Here is a 14,945-nt window from a genome sequence, read left to right on the forward strand (position 1 = left end):
TTGTGGCGTGTATTATTTTTGGAACCATTCAAGCGTATCCACATAATGTTATTTTCAGCAACGAAACAATTCTCAGGGCAACCTTTAGTAACCTTCCTATGTTGAGTTGTTGACCCAGCTCCTAAACGGGAAGTTTGTATCTGTTTTTGCCCATCTTATGAGGTATCCATTTATTCGCAGGCTCATTCAATACTTTTCCTTCCTTTCATTTTAGGTTTTCTATTTTCATGTACCTATCATACTCGTATTAGATGCACTTGTTGTTGTTATTATTACATGTTGTTATTACATACAAAATTATACCTACCTATGTTGAAAGAAATTCCATTATAAATCTTGTCTAAACAAGACCTTCAGTTAGTTTCTTTTTTTTATTTTTTAACCTACCTACGTATTTTACTCGTTCGAAATGACAGATAAACCTCTCCCCTCAATCACCCACCCTAAGCACATCTTTGCGACTGCAAGGTCGGAAAACGTTTTGCCTCCTATCTGTAAAAATCAAGCCGACCGTAGCGAGTAAATCTGTAGCTTCATGCTGGACATGAATCCTACCGTATCGCCAGATTTAAGTTATATTTCTCCTACCATAGTGGCGGAACCATGATTTCATGTGACACATGAATCTGTCCGCAAAAGGTTAACATTATTATTATCATCATTAGTATTATTAATATCATTATTATTATTATCATTATTATTGTGGTAAAGACAGTCTTGTCTCGTGCTTGTAATAATGTTTGATGTAAAGAATGCTTGGCAAGACCACAAATAATGTTATTTTCAGCAACGAAACAATTCTCAGAGCAACCTTTAGTAACCTTCCTAAAACAGACTTTAGACAGAACTGAACCATAAACCTCTAATAGTGGGTATTTCATGTCCGTAGAAGATGCAATACATTATGTTTCAAATATTAATATCCATGTTATAGGTATTATGGACAATACAAGTTGACATAATTTATATAGGTATGTACCTAATTGGTAAGATTCCTTTGGGGTATTGCATTTTTTATAGTTGTACCTATAGCCAGAAAATGGGATAATTTGTAGATACGCAATACAAGTTGACATAATTTATATAGGTATGTACCAGTTATTGTATGTACCTAATTGGTAAGATTCCTTTGGGGTATTGCATTTTTTATAGTTGTACCTATAGCCAGAAAATGGGATAATTTTTGCAGATACATAGAAATGATCTAAAAATAAGACTTAATAAAAATAAAACAGCGACCCATATTAGAAGAAAAATACATTCACATACCTAGATTTTTAATAATAGGTATACTTAGAAAAAGAAAAAGCCCATATTAGAAGAAAAATACATTCACATACCTAGATTTTTAATAATAGGTATACTTAGAAAAAGAAAAAGTTCCTTGAATAGGAAGCGTAAGAATCGTTGTCTTGAAAGGAAAAGTAACTAAGTAGGTATCTAATCAAGAGAAGTAAAATCAAAAGAACTTTGAGTATGAGAGAGAGAAGTATTTCATCGCTATTAATTGTAAACAAAAAAAGTACATTTGTTTACTTTAGAAGACAAACATCTCAGGAGAAGTAGGATGTTCCTACAAGAGATTTTCTCAAGGGCCTTTAGTTGTTAAAGGTCTGTTGGAATGTGTGTATTGCTGGTTGTGTCAAGACAAGATAAGATACTTATAAATCATTTACAATTGGGTACATTTTTTTGCTGACATTTTGCCCGGATTATTGAAAAGGAAGAAAGCACTCTGTGTTATTGGCATTTTGAAAAGAAGCCGAACATAATATTATAAATTTAATAATACAAGACTTTACATCCTTAGGTATAGTGTGCGTGTTGTTCTTGTGGCGATGGAATGGCGGTTCATATTGGATTGTTATCAAGTTGGAATTGCAATAGAAAATTTAAAGCTTGTTTAGAACTTTGAGATTAAATTATTACAGCAATAATACAACATATTTGTTTATTTAACGTAAGTTTATTTCGCAGTGTTTTATCTGTCTATTTAGTTTAATGTGGTGTAAACTACATTTATGTACCTAGTTTTTAATGAGGTACTAAATTGACCGAATAAGCTTCACGGAAGGAGCTAGCAACATACGGTATTACTTGTCCCATAGGATTATTGTGTTGGTATCATCTATCTTGGGAACTCATTATTAGTCCAGCGACTCTCCCCATTTCCATTGTAATTTATGGTTTTTAATTTTGAAATCCTTTTCCCCCTGAAAGAGTATGATATGTAACGAGACTATAGTGTGTCCAGATCAATGTGACAGCAAAAAAATAGGTAGGTATATTAACATCGTCTCAATGTACATAGGTAGGTATATTAAACCTAAGAACATTTCAGTTTTGGCACTTCATTCCTAAATCTCTCTTTTCTTCCATGTCAATTGGTTCGGAAGTAAATCAATTGAACGTAATTCAATTGGAAGTAATATTCAGTTTCTACGACCTACGATAGCTATTTTTTTTAGTCGAGTGCCAAGTTTAGTAAAACATTTCATGTCAGATGTGAGTCATGTGATTCGCAACAAATTGTGACACGCTCCTGTTGCGTGAGTTTTCTCAGACATTGGAAAATACGGGCCTGAACTGGAAAGAGGATGTGAAAAATATTGCTCCCTAAACAAACAGATATGTATTATTTATCTATTTTACTAACTAATAATTATTAGTTAGTAAAATAGATAATTATGTAACCCCTCAAAAAGGGAGGGAAAGAAGGAGAAATGCATACGAATATCGAGGAAAGAAACATGAGAATTTATTTGTTGGTCGTTATTGGAAATATCTCTCGAAAACAACTACATACATATCTGCCCTTGAAATTCTTTCATCCAGCGCGTTGGAAAATCTTGAAGCTATAAAAGCCCTGCTCCCATCTGAGTGCCTCGGAATAATAGGTAGAACCTATTTTTAGGTTTCATATGTACGCTCAAAATATGAATAAACCGTGCGTTGAAAAGGTTCTAAAAATACAAATTTCCATCATAAAGTCCCTATTTGCTCAACCAAGAGCGTGTAACCCCCTGTACTGAGTTTAGGTAGGTACCAAAAGAGGGGCTTTTCAAACTTCAAGAGGTTGGTAAATACCACTGGAAAAGGTTATTTTCATAAGCTGTGGGGAAATGTTCTGCCAGCGGCAAATGGAGCTTTTTTTCATCCTCTGCAAAGGTGGGTAGGTATTTAGAGTAGGTATGTCAATGTGTATGCTTTAGAATGAATGTTTTTCTGAGAATGGAATAATAGGATCATGTTTATTATTATTATTTATTATGAGGATGAAAAAGAAAGGAAGAGGAGAAGAGGAGATACGCGTGATCTTTTCCAACAATTATTTTTAAATTAGGAGCATCAGCATTGTCGCTCTAATGTGGGAGTAAAAAGGTGAAGAGAAAAGAATTGGGTATCTAAAGGAACCGTCGTGGCAATGTACTCTGGAAGAAACAATATAAAGAGAAGGTAGAGTAAAAGAAAGGAAAGTTAATTAATTTGGCTAAAACCAGGAACCCAAAGCTTGGAGATGGTTAAAAATGGAAAAAGGAGAAGCAATATTTTTGCTACACACTTATTGTGAAGTAAAAGAAAGAAAGAAATGGGGAAAGAACACCATATTGAAGAAGAAGAAAAACTCAACATTTTATTACCGTATTTGTTCACGTTAGAGATAAAGCTTATTGGAACGATGTATCTCTAACTCAAGAACATGAAAATCTGTTGGAGATTTATTTTTCCTCACTAAGCGTTTAGATTTTTCTGACCGAAACAGAAAAAATGTGTGAGAAAAAACAACAACACATTTTCTTACCCACGTTCTTCGGATATCCATTATTCAATATCAATACTTAAGAGCACTACCTAGAGAAGTAAGTATTTAGGCGTCTAAAATTGTTATTTTCGTAGTTTCCTGCGTATGCATACAGTAGAAAAGCAATTTAATGTCTTTACTCCAATAATATATTTCAAGAAAGCTTGAAGAGCTATAACTGCCATACTTTATATCCAATTGATCCTCAGTTTGTATTTACTTCTTCTTTCGTTCTAACAAATTTTAGGTTTTCTATTTTCATGTACATATCATACTCGTATTAGATGCACTTTTTGTTGTTGTTATTATTACATGTTGTTATTACATACAAAATTATACCTACCTATGTTGAAAGAAATTCCATTATAAATCTTGTCTAAACAAGACCTTCAGTTAGTTTCTTTTTTTACTTTTTAACCTACGTACTTTACTCGTTCGAAATGACAGATAAACCTCTCCCCTCAATCACCCACCCTAAGCACATCTTTGCGACTGCAAGGTCGGAAAACGTTTTTATAACCCACTAGCAATCATTTATTATCTTTTGACTTTGACCATGAAACAAGAGCAAACATTGCAAGATAACAAAAAATCTGTCTCCTCAGAAAGTGTTTTCCGCTTGAAGAGAGAACTTGAAAAACAGGAGATATCATTTTATATCAACAAGAAAGTTGAAAGCGTCACATAAATTACATCAGCTTCCAGACACAAAGTTCAGTCTGCAGTGGTCGGTCGAGATGAAAAAACGCACCAGAGATCTAAATGAATTAAAGATGGTTCCAAAAGAAAGGGTTGAATTTAATTTTATTATACACATGGAGCATTACATTTTACGGTTCACTGTCAGAATATTAAGGGTAAACTCTAAGAGAGTAGATACTCCACAACTTGTATTATTAAATTATTATTTATTCTCGGCAAACGCTAACTTATTTTCCATAAAAACCTCTGCCTTGGATGCGAGATAGGTACTACTCGTAGAATGTGTGACATAGATAATATGAGGAGATAGGGATAGAGAAAGCAATATAAGATGTAAGAACAGGAAGATACCTAAATGAAGATGATCAATTTTGAAAGATAGGTACCAATAGGAAAACACTCGTTTTTGTTTACAGAAAACACGTGTAGCCAGCACTGATTTCAGACCCCACCATAATCTGTCTGAGAAGCATTACATTTTACGGTTCACTGTCAGAAAATTAAGGGTAAACTCTAAGAGAGTAGGTAGGTACTCCACAACTTGTATTATTAAATTATTATTTATTCTCGGCAAACGCTAACTTATTTTCCATAAAAACATCTGCCTTAGATGCGAGATACTACTCGTAGAATTTGTGACATAGATAATATGAGGAGAAGATAGGAATAGAGAAAGCAATATAAGAACAGGAAGATACCTAAATGAAGATGACCAATTTTGAAAGATAGGTAGGTACCAATAGGAAAACACTCGTTTTTGTTTACAGAAAACACGTGTAGCCAGCACTGATTTCAGACCCCACCATAAACTGTCTGAGTACAAATGTTGTTCTGCTGATAAGTTTGCTGGTAAGTAATACGAAATGATAATATTTCCCAGAACTTTTTCTAGTTTATTAAATGTGGGTCATAGATCAAAACTTAGTTTTACCTCTGTCTGAGTACAAATGTTGTTCTGCTGGTAAGTAATACGAAATGATAATATTTCCCAGAACTTTTTCTAGTTTATTAAATGTGGGTCATAGATCAAAACTTAGTTTTACCCCAGCACATGCTATGTTCTTACTGTTTTCCTTGGCTATTTGTTTTATTATTATTCCTAATGGCTTCGTTCATTAACCTTTTGCGTACAGAATCAATTTCACCAGAATCGCTCTTACGGTAGGATTCATGTCCCACATGAAACTCAAGCGTTGTTGTTACAGTCAGACGTAAACAAAACATTTTTTTCAAATACGGTAGGATTCATGTGAGACATGAAACCTCCGAAAAGCGATTTGTGGTAGGCTTCATGTCACACATGAAATTGTTCCCTCGCTTTTAATTTATTTTCTTTTTTTTCCTAGTTGAGATAGAAACATCTGGTTTTTTTTGTCTTCTTCGGAAATCTTCGGACTATAATTCCGAATGCTTTGGAATCATAATAAACAAACACCGGCTTTTCAGTCTGCATTTGAAAGGAGCAAAAGATACACAAGTTCCTAGGCACGTCCTACCGTAACGCCTCCTATCTGTAAAAATCAAGCCGACCGTAGCGAGTAAATCTGTAGCTTCATGCTGGACATGAATCCTACCGTATCGCCAGATTCAAGTTATATTTCTCCTACCATAATGGCGGAACCATGATTTCATGTGACACATGAATCTGTCCGCAAAAGGTTAAAATGTACAAACCTCTGTTGATGTTGTACAGAGAAATAGGAGATGCAGTAGTCACAGAAGATTTAAAGCCAGCAATTTAGCTACGTTTGACACACAATAATGGTTATGAAGTCATTTGATACATCTTTTCCCCAACAGGACATTGGAGGTTAAGCAACATGTCAATATCTGGATCATGGTCAATATCTGGACGGGAGGGCGGGGACTAGTTGACACATTTTCACAACCATCCCTCATATAATATCTGGAAGCTCATCTTTCTACCCTCAGGCGATTTCATCTGCCTCTACTTCGTGGTGTCTTTCAGACGATTAGTGTGAGCCAAACTCGTTCATCCAGGAATCATATTTGGATAGATCGTGAGCGGTCACCGATTTCCGACACCTTGCGATGGCTTCCCGGAAATCCTTCTCGGTTACGGGAAGATCGATGTCTTCTTGTTTGATTTCCTTGGATCCCACTAGTTTCTCTTCAGATTGGATATAGCATTAGGTATAGTAGGTACTATAAAGAGATATATGTGAGGGGAATGTGTTCAATGAATGAGTCCCTGATGCAATGGTAAAGATGGAAACTCTCATGCAACAAACTATATATTATGTATAGGTAAGTATCTAGGTACAGGGTAGGGTATACTTAAGTTGGTATAACGTATCTACAGGGTGGTTTTTTTTTTCTAGGTGACCTAAATGTCATTTCGACACATTAAATTGCTGTGTAACATTGAGATAGTCCTCGTGTTTTATCTCTTCAGTTCAGTAGTTCTTCTTGCGTTATAGGCACACTGATTCCTTATTCAATGATTTGTTATTATTAGTTAGGTATTTATTGATGTTAATTACCACTCTGTGTTATTGGTTATTGGCATTTTGAAAAGAAGCAGAACATAATATTATAAATTTAATAATACAAGACTTTACATCCTTAGGTAGGTATATTGTGCGTGTTGTTCTTGTGGCGATGGAATGGCGGTTCATATTGGATTGTTATCAAGTTGGAATTGCAATAGAAAATTTAAAGCTTGTTTAGAACTTTGAGATTAAATTATTACAGCAATAATACAACATAATTGTTTATTTAACGTAAGTTTGTTTCGCAGTGTTTTATCTGTCTATTTAGTTTAATGTGGTGTAAACTACATTTACCTATGTACCTAGTTTTTAATGAGGTACTAAATTGACCGAATAAGCTTCACGGAGGTAGCTAGCAACATACGGTATTACTTGTCCCATAGGATTATTGTGTTGGTATATCATTTATCTTGGGAACTCATTATTAGTCCAGCGACTCTCCCCATTTCCATTGTAATTTAGACTAAGATACAAGAGAAAATACATAAGTAGATGAGTAAGGCAAATAAAGTAAAAAGAAAAAAAAATAACAATAAAACAAACAGGTAGGTCCCCCTGAAATAGTATAATATGTAACGAGACTATAGTGTGTCCAGATCCATGTGACAGCAAAAAAATAGGCATTGTTGCCAAACATGTCACATGTGCAATGGTAGAGAAAATGAAAAAATCCTAGCACCTAGGTACATTAGTAAGGTACGCATATCCAAAGATTGAACAAAGAAAGAAAAAAGTTGGCACACTCAGATACAAAGAAGATACATAAGTATAGGTAAGTAAACGAAATGGTAGGTACTTGGTAAAAAAAAAAAAAAAAAAAAAAAAAACAAAAAAAAAAAAAAAAAAGGTGAAGCATGAGTTGATTTTGGGTTGATGACTCATTGCTGTCATATTGATCTGGATGAACTATAAGCAGATACCTAGTTGAAGTAGTTCTAGCTCTAGTGTTTTATTTAAGACCTTCCTGTCTAAATTAATTTCATCACAGTATAAAATTATGACGTTCCCAGTGACTTAACATTACCGACCAAAGTAAAACTATGGAAGCCGTGTGTCACACCTAATTTTCATGTTATGTACCTAATTGTCTGATTATGCATAAGGTTCCTTGATTTCCATGAATACTAACCCATGATTTTTTTACGTGCCTGTCGTAAGTGACAAACCTACATCGTCTCAATGTACATAGGTACATTAAACCTAAGAACATTTCAGTTTTGGCACTTCATTCCTAAATCTCTCTTTTCTTCCAAGTCAATTGGTTCGGAAGTAAATCAATTGAACATAATTCAATTGGAAGTAATATTCAGTTTCTACGACCTACGATAGCTATTTTTTTAGTCGAGTGCCAAGTTTAGTAAAACATTTCATGTCAGATGTGAGTCATGTGATTCGCAACAAATTGTGACACGCTCCTGTTGCATGAGTTTTCTCAGACATTGGAAAATACGAGCCTGAACTGGAAAGAGGATGTGAAAAATATTGCTCCCTAAACAAACAGATATGTATTATTTATCTATTTTACTAACTAATAATTATTAAGCTTTCTTAGACATTGGAAAATACGGGCCTGAACTGGAAAGAGGATGTGAAAAACATTGCTCCCTAAACAAACAGATATGTATTATTTATCTATTTTACTAACTAATAATTATTAGTTAGTAAAATAGATAATTATGTAACCCCTCAAAAAGGGAGGGAAAGAAGGAGAAATGCATACGAATATCGAGGAAAGAAACATGAGAATTTATTTGTTGGTCGTTATTGGAAATATCTCTCGAAAACAACTATCTGCCCTTGAAATTCTTTCATCCAGCGCGTTGGAAAATCTTGAAGCTACATATAAAAGCCCTGCTCCCATCTGAGTGCCTCGGAATAATAGGTAGAACCTATTTTTAGGTTTCATATGTACGCTCAAAATATGAATAACATATGTACCTATAGGTACAAACAAAGAATATTACAATAATTATGCTCTCTGACTTTTAGAAGACTCTTGATCAGTAAATTCGGAACCGTGCTCATAAGAAAAATACACCAATCAATTTGCTGCCGAAAAAGCACCTAAAGTTCTTCGAAATTAATGTTATCCATTAAATTTCATTTGTCTATCATCCAATAATTGAGCTCCATTATTGTCCTTTGAATTATTTCAGTCCATGGAAGTCTTTTAGGAAAAAGTTTTAGGGAGCAAACAATAGGTCCCAAACACATTAAAAGATGTAGAATGTCCCGAATGGGAGGTAGGTAAGGAAAATATGAACCTTCACTTGAAAGAAGAGGAGAAATTCTTACGAGGCCAAGGGTCAGAAATGGGAAGGGCCGTAAAAGAAGACTATGAAAGTCATAAACTTGAAATTGAAGTAGTGAAAAGTCAGTAAACAAGCTACACATTTGGTGCTCTATTTCTCTAAACTCACGCTTAATATAAAATTCAGAATCCACCTAAACAATCCCCACCTAAATTTATCTCTTGAACACCTGCAGGAGCGAAAGCGTCCAATGTAGCAGTTGTTTCATCGCTACGAAATAAAAACGGCGGTGAAACACAGTAAACAAGCTACACATTTGGTGCTCTATTTCTCTAAACTCACGCTTAATATAAAATTCAGAATCCACCTAAACAATCCCCACCTAAATTTATCTCTTGAACACCTGCAGGAGCGAAATTATCCTAGGAAATGGAAGCTCCATAATGATCAGATAGCCTCTGATATTTACCTGAAGGTCCCTTAGGAGGATTTGGATCATCAATGAGGGAGGGTAAAGAAATGAGAAGGCAAAGAAATGAAGGGTAAAGAAATTAATTATCTTAAAGAAAATGTTCGAATAGGTAAGTACCGCACCTCTATATTTGGCATAGGTATTCCAATTTGATTTTGCTCAAATTTGATATTGCTATTCGAAATCAATTTTTTCCACCGAGGATCTGTGACATCTTACAGAAATATTGAAACAGATCCTCGTAAACTTGTGGAGATTTATTTTCTTTTCAATTTAATAAATAATACCCACCTACAAAATATTTGTTGACTTGCTCGCATTAGAAGAAACAGAAAACAAACACAAAAGGTCTTATAGACTGAGGAAGTAATGAAACAGATGAAAATCAGGGAATGAGTTTTCATTTCAAGAACGGAATTGAGACATTTTAGTTAGATACACAGTTTATATTGGGAAGAAAAGAGCCTCTCTTGAACCCAGTGGTGTAAAAAAGGAGTAAAACCGTTCTTTGAGAGAAAAAGTGTAAAATCGGGCATACTCTTCCCTTGGGATAAGCTGAGTTTGACGATCAACACAATCAGTCTTTTGTCTTTTCCGATCGATTCTTGGGCCTACCATTTCATTAATCATAAGGAAGAAAAGAGCCTCTCTTGAACCCAGTGGTGTACCCTTTGGATAAGCTGGGTTTGACGATCAACACAATCAGTCTTTTGTCTTTTCCGATCGATTCTTGGGCCTACCATTTCATTAATCATATTCAGGATGACTTTCATACGGTACCTATTCCCTAGCTATACGTACTGTCTGGTGATTTTCCGGGTCGAAAATTAATATGCCATCTATGTTTCTGGCAAATGTCCTCTGGTCTCCGCCACTATTGACGTTCTTATTTCATTTTATGACTCCAGCTATCATTCGTTCCATTTTCATACGTTCTACTTCCATTTCCTCTTTTCCTCTCTACAATATGTAATATTTTTACATTTCTGTCTTCTGCTCTTTTTTTATTTTACACTTTCCACTTCGAAATAGTTGAATTCGAATATTTTTTTTTTTAATTTTTTATTCTCCATTTAAAAATCAACATTCTATTTTATGTATTGCTAAAATTATTATAACGCTATGTGCCATTTTCATAATACCATTTATTACCATCTCTCTCCCTCTCTCTCTCTTTGATTCTTCTTTTTTCTGTTCCCTATTCCCTTTTGTTTCCCAATGTCATCCCCTCTAGTATAGATATTGAAAGAGACAAATTAATTTCATTCAAGATAAAAATTAATTGAATTAAAAAAAATGCTAATTTAAATTTAATTAACAGAGATGACCCCGTTTTTTCTACAGTGATAAAGGACACTGGCTTTATTTATTATTATTTTTTAATGAAAGTAGATAAAATTAGGGATTAAATAACGGATTTAGTCGTGTAGAGCTTATGCTGTTAAAATGATAAAATTAAGTATACGGAAATTTAATACACTGGGTTTCAAGGATAAATGAACTGTGCATGAGGCAGACTGTGTGTTTTAAAACAAGATAGTAGTGACTGAGAACACTGGAAATGAGCAACAGCGTTGAGTGCATGGATACACATTTGAGTGAACGGATATTTATTTGAGTGAGCGGATACCCTTTCAGACAGAACAAGTCTGATTGTTCATGCTGAAAGGTCAAACGTTCTAATTAAAAATATTAAAACTACGAGTTATGATAGTTTCGGGAACATAGAATTAAATTGTTGATAGTTCTTTTTTCATATGTACGAACATGAACCTACACAAAATGGAAGTGAGGATAGAAGAACAGAAAATACCGAATATTTCTTTTTCTCTTTTCGAGAAAAATATAGCATTATCTCATAGCTCATAGAGGAAGGGAAAGAAAAATAAAGACAAGAAGAGAAAGCTAGCAAAATATTGAGAGAAATGGAGAAAGAAACGGTTGGAGAGAGAGAAAGGAAGGGAGAGAAAAATGAAAGAAAGAGATAATATGAGAAAAAAGAGAGAAAAAACATGACAAAGAGTTGTAAAAGTGCAGAGAGAAAAGCCTCACTTCCCCCAATCTTATGAAAAAAGCCAATGAAATTTACTTCCCCCTTGTACATACCTATAGGTACAAACAAAGAATATTGCAATAATTATGCTCTCTGACTTTTAGAAGACTCTTGATCAGTGAATTCGGAACCGTGCTCATAAGAAAAATACACCAATCAATTTGCTGCCGAAAAAGCACCTAAAGTTCTTCGAAATTAATGTTATCCATTAAATTTCATTTGTCTATCATCCAATAATTGAGCTCCATTATTGTCCTTTGAATTATTTCAGTCCATGGAAGTCTTTTAGGAAAAAGTTTTAAGGAGCAAACAATAGGTCCCAAACACATTAAAAGGATTAAAAGATGTAGAATATCCCGAATGGGAGGTAAGGAAAATGTGAACCTTCACTTGAAAGAAGAGGAGAAATTCTTACGAGGCCAAGGGTCAGAAATGGGAAGGGCCATAAAAAAAGACTATGAAAGTCATAAACTTGAAATTGAAGTAGTGAAAAGTCAGTAAACAAGCTACACATTTGGTGCTCTATTTCTCTAAACTCAGTAAAAAAAGACTATGAAAGTCATAAACTTGAAATTGAAGTAGTGAAAAGTCAATAAACAAGCTACACATTAGGTGCTCTACTTCTCTAAACTCACGCTTAATATAAAATTCAGAATCCACCTAAACAATCCCCACCTAAATTTATCTCTTGAACACCTGCAGGAGCGAAATTATCCTAGGAAATGAAACGATTAGAGAATGATTCTCAGATCTCAGATAAGAAAATGTTTGAATAGGTAAGTACCCTACCTCTATATTTGGCATGGCATAGGTATTCCAATTTGATTTTGCTCAAATTTGATATTGCTATTCGAAATCAATTTTTTCCACTGAGGATCTGTGACATCTTACAGAAATATTGAAACAGATCCTCGTAAACTTGTTGAGGTTCATTTTCTTTTCAATTTGATAAATAATACCCACCTACAAAATATTTGTTGACTTGCTCGCATTAGAAGAAACAGAAAACAAACACAAAAGGTCTTATAGACTGAGGAAGTAATGAAACAGATGAAAATCAGGGAATGAGTTTTCATTTCAAGAACGGAATTGAGACATTTTAGTTAGATACACAGTTTATATTGGAAGAAAAGAGCCTCTCTTGAACCCAGTGGTGTACAAGATAGTAGTGACTGAGAACACTGGGAAATGAGCAACAGCGTTGAGTGAATGGATACACATTTGAGTGAACGGATATTTATTTGAGTGAGCGGATACCCTTTCAGACAGACCAAGTCTGATTGTTCATGCTGAAAGGTCAAACGTTCTAATTAAAAATATTAAAACTACGAGTTATGATAGTTTCGGGAACATAGAATTAAATTGTTGATAGTTCTTTTTTCATATGTACGAACATGAACCTACACAAAATGGAAGTGAGGATAGAAGAACAGAAAATACCGAATATTTCTTTTTCTCTTTTCGAGAAAAATATAGCCTTATCTCATAGCTCATAGAGGAAGGGAAAGAAAAATAAAGACAAGAAGAGAAAGCTAGCAAAATATTGAGAGAAATGGAGAAAGAAACGGTTGGAGAGAGAGAAAGGAAGGGAGAGAAAAATGAAAGAAAGAGAAAAATGAAAGAAAGAGATAATATGAGAAAAAAGAGAGAAAAAACATGACAAAGAGTTGTAAAAGTGCAGAAAGAAAAGCATCATTTCACCCCCCAATCTTATGAAAAAAGCCAATGAAATTTACTTCCCCCTTTACATCCTAATAAATAATATGAATAAAGTGGACCTTTCATGAGACTTAAGTGCCTAATTTTGAACATTTCCGCTTTCTGCACACAATAAAATCATTAGGCCTCGAGGGTACCCTTTATTTCGACTGCCATTAATTTTGCTGATGTACCTTGAAATGTTGAAGCCTTTGAATGAAACTCTTCTTAATGTGCTTCAAGTTGTAAATCCCTTTGAAATAACCTTGTACTATTTGGAGAGGGTGAAGACATTTCGCAGAAAGAAAAAAGATCAGGCCCGTTCGCCCGTCATTCCATGAGAGATTTTTCTATAGCAAAATTCTATTTCCAAACGGAAGTTTTTTCTAAAGACCAAGATGGCAGCATTAAAAGAGGAGCATCCCAAAAGACCACATGTGTATATATTATTATGGTACCTACCCAACTACATGTGGCATGTATAAATTAATTATATTATTTTCGCTTTCACATATCTTTAGAAGCTTACTGACATATTTCAAATTTATTTAGATTCTTTCATCAGACTTAAGTGCCTAATTTTGAACATTTCCGCTTTCTGCACACAATAAAATCATTAAGCCTCGAGGGTACCCTTTATTTCGACTGCCATTAATTTTGCTGATGTACTCGTACCTTGAAATGTTGGAGCCTTTGAATGAAACTCTTCTTAATGTGCTTCAAGTTGTAAATCCTTTTGACTATTTGGAGAGGGTGAAGACATTTCGCAGAAAGAAAAAAGATCAGGCCCGTTCGCCCGTCATTCAATGAGAGATTTTTCTATAGCAAAATTCTATTTCCAAACCGAAGTTTTTTTCTAAAGACCAAGATGGCAGCATTAAAAGAGGAGCATCCCAAAAGACCACATGTGTATATATATTATTATGGTACCTACCCAACTACATGTGGCATGTATAAATTAATTATATTATTTTCGCTTTCACATTTCTTTAGAAGCTTACTGACATATTTCAAATTTCTTTAGAAGCTTACTGATAATTTATTTTATTCCGGATGGCCACCGTACCACCCCACATACTCGTCCGTGTGAAGGCTGCGCTTGATGATGGGTTAGATTAGGGAGAAGAAATTAGCTAATGCTTAAAGAAGAGAAGGCAGAGGAGGTGGAAGAAGACGAAGAAATCAGGAGGGTTTAATGTTCTCTTTAGGTTTACGACACGAAAAATGTGCTCCATTGCTCCAAGGATTTAAACGTGTTGCAAAGATTTCAGTACCTATTAATGATAATGACTGCAAACTTCGTACATTACCTTTAGAAGCTTACTGACAATTTATTTTATTCTGGATGGCCACGGTACCACCCCACATACTCGTCCGTGTGAAGGCTGCGCTTGATGATGGGTTAGATTAGGGAGAAGAAATTAGCTAATGCTTAAGGAAGAGAAGGAAGTGG

General features: G+C 34.5%; 1 long non-coding RNA gene across 5 annotated transcripts in view; it reads left to right on the forward strand.

The window, feature by feature from the left end:
* LOC103514293 overlaps nt 1-5,353 on the forward strand; it is a 62,037-nt gene extending 56,684 nt beyond the window's left edge. For 4 of the 5 annotated variants that reach the window (XR_003392910.1, XR_003392911.1, XR_003392906.1 and 1 more), the window contains exon 6: nt 4,921-4,971. This is a non-coding gene — a long non-coding RNA (uncharacterized LOC103514293). Of the gene's footprint in view, nt 1-4,920; nt 4,972-5,271 lie in introns of those variants that run through there. The other variant, XR_003392907.1, reaches the window with a different exon arrangement.
* The last annotated feature ends 9,592 nt before the right edge of the window (nt 5,354-14,945 follow it).

This window comes from Diaphorina citri, unplaced genomic scaffold, assembly GCF_000475195.1.
Source record: "Diaphorina citri unplaced genomic scaffold, Diaci psyllid genome assembly version 1.1 scaffold1118, whole genome shotgun sequence".
NCBI lineage: Eukaryota > Metazoa > Arthropoda > Insecta > Hemiptera > Psyllidae > Diaphorina > Diaphorina citri.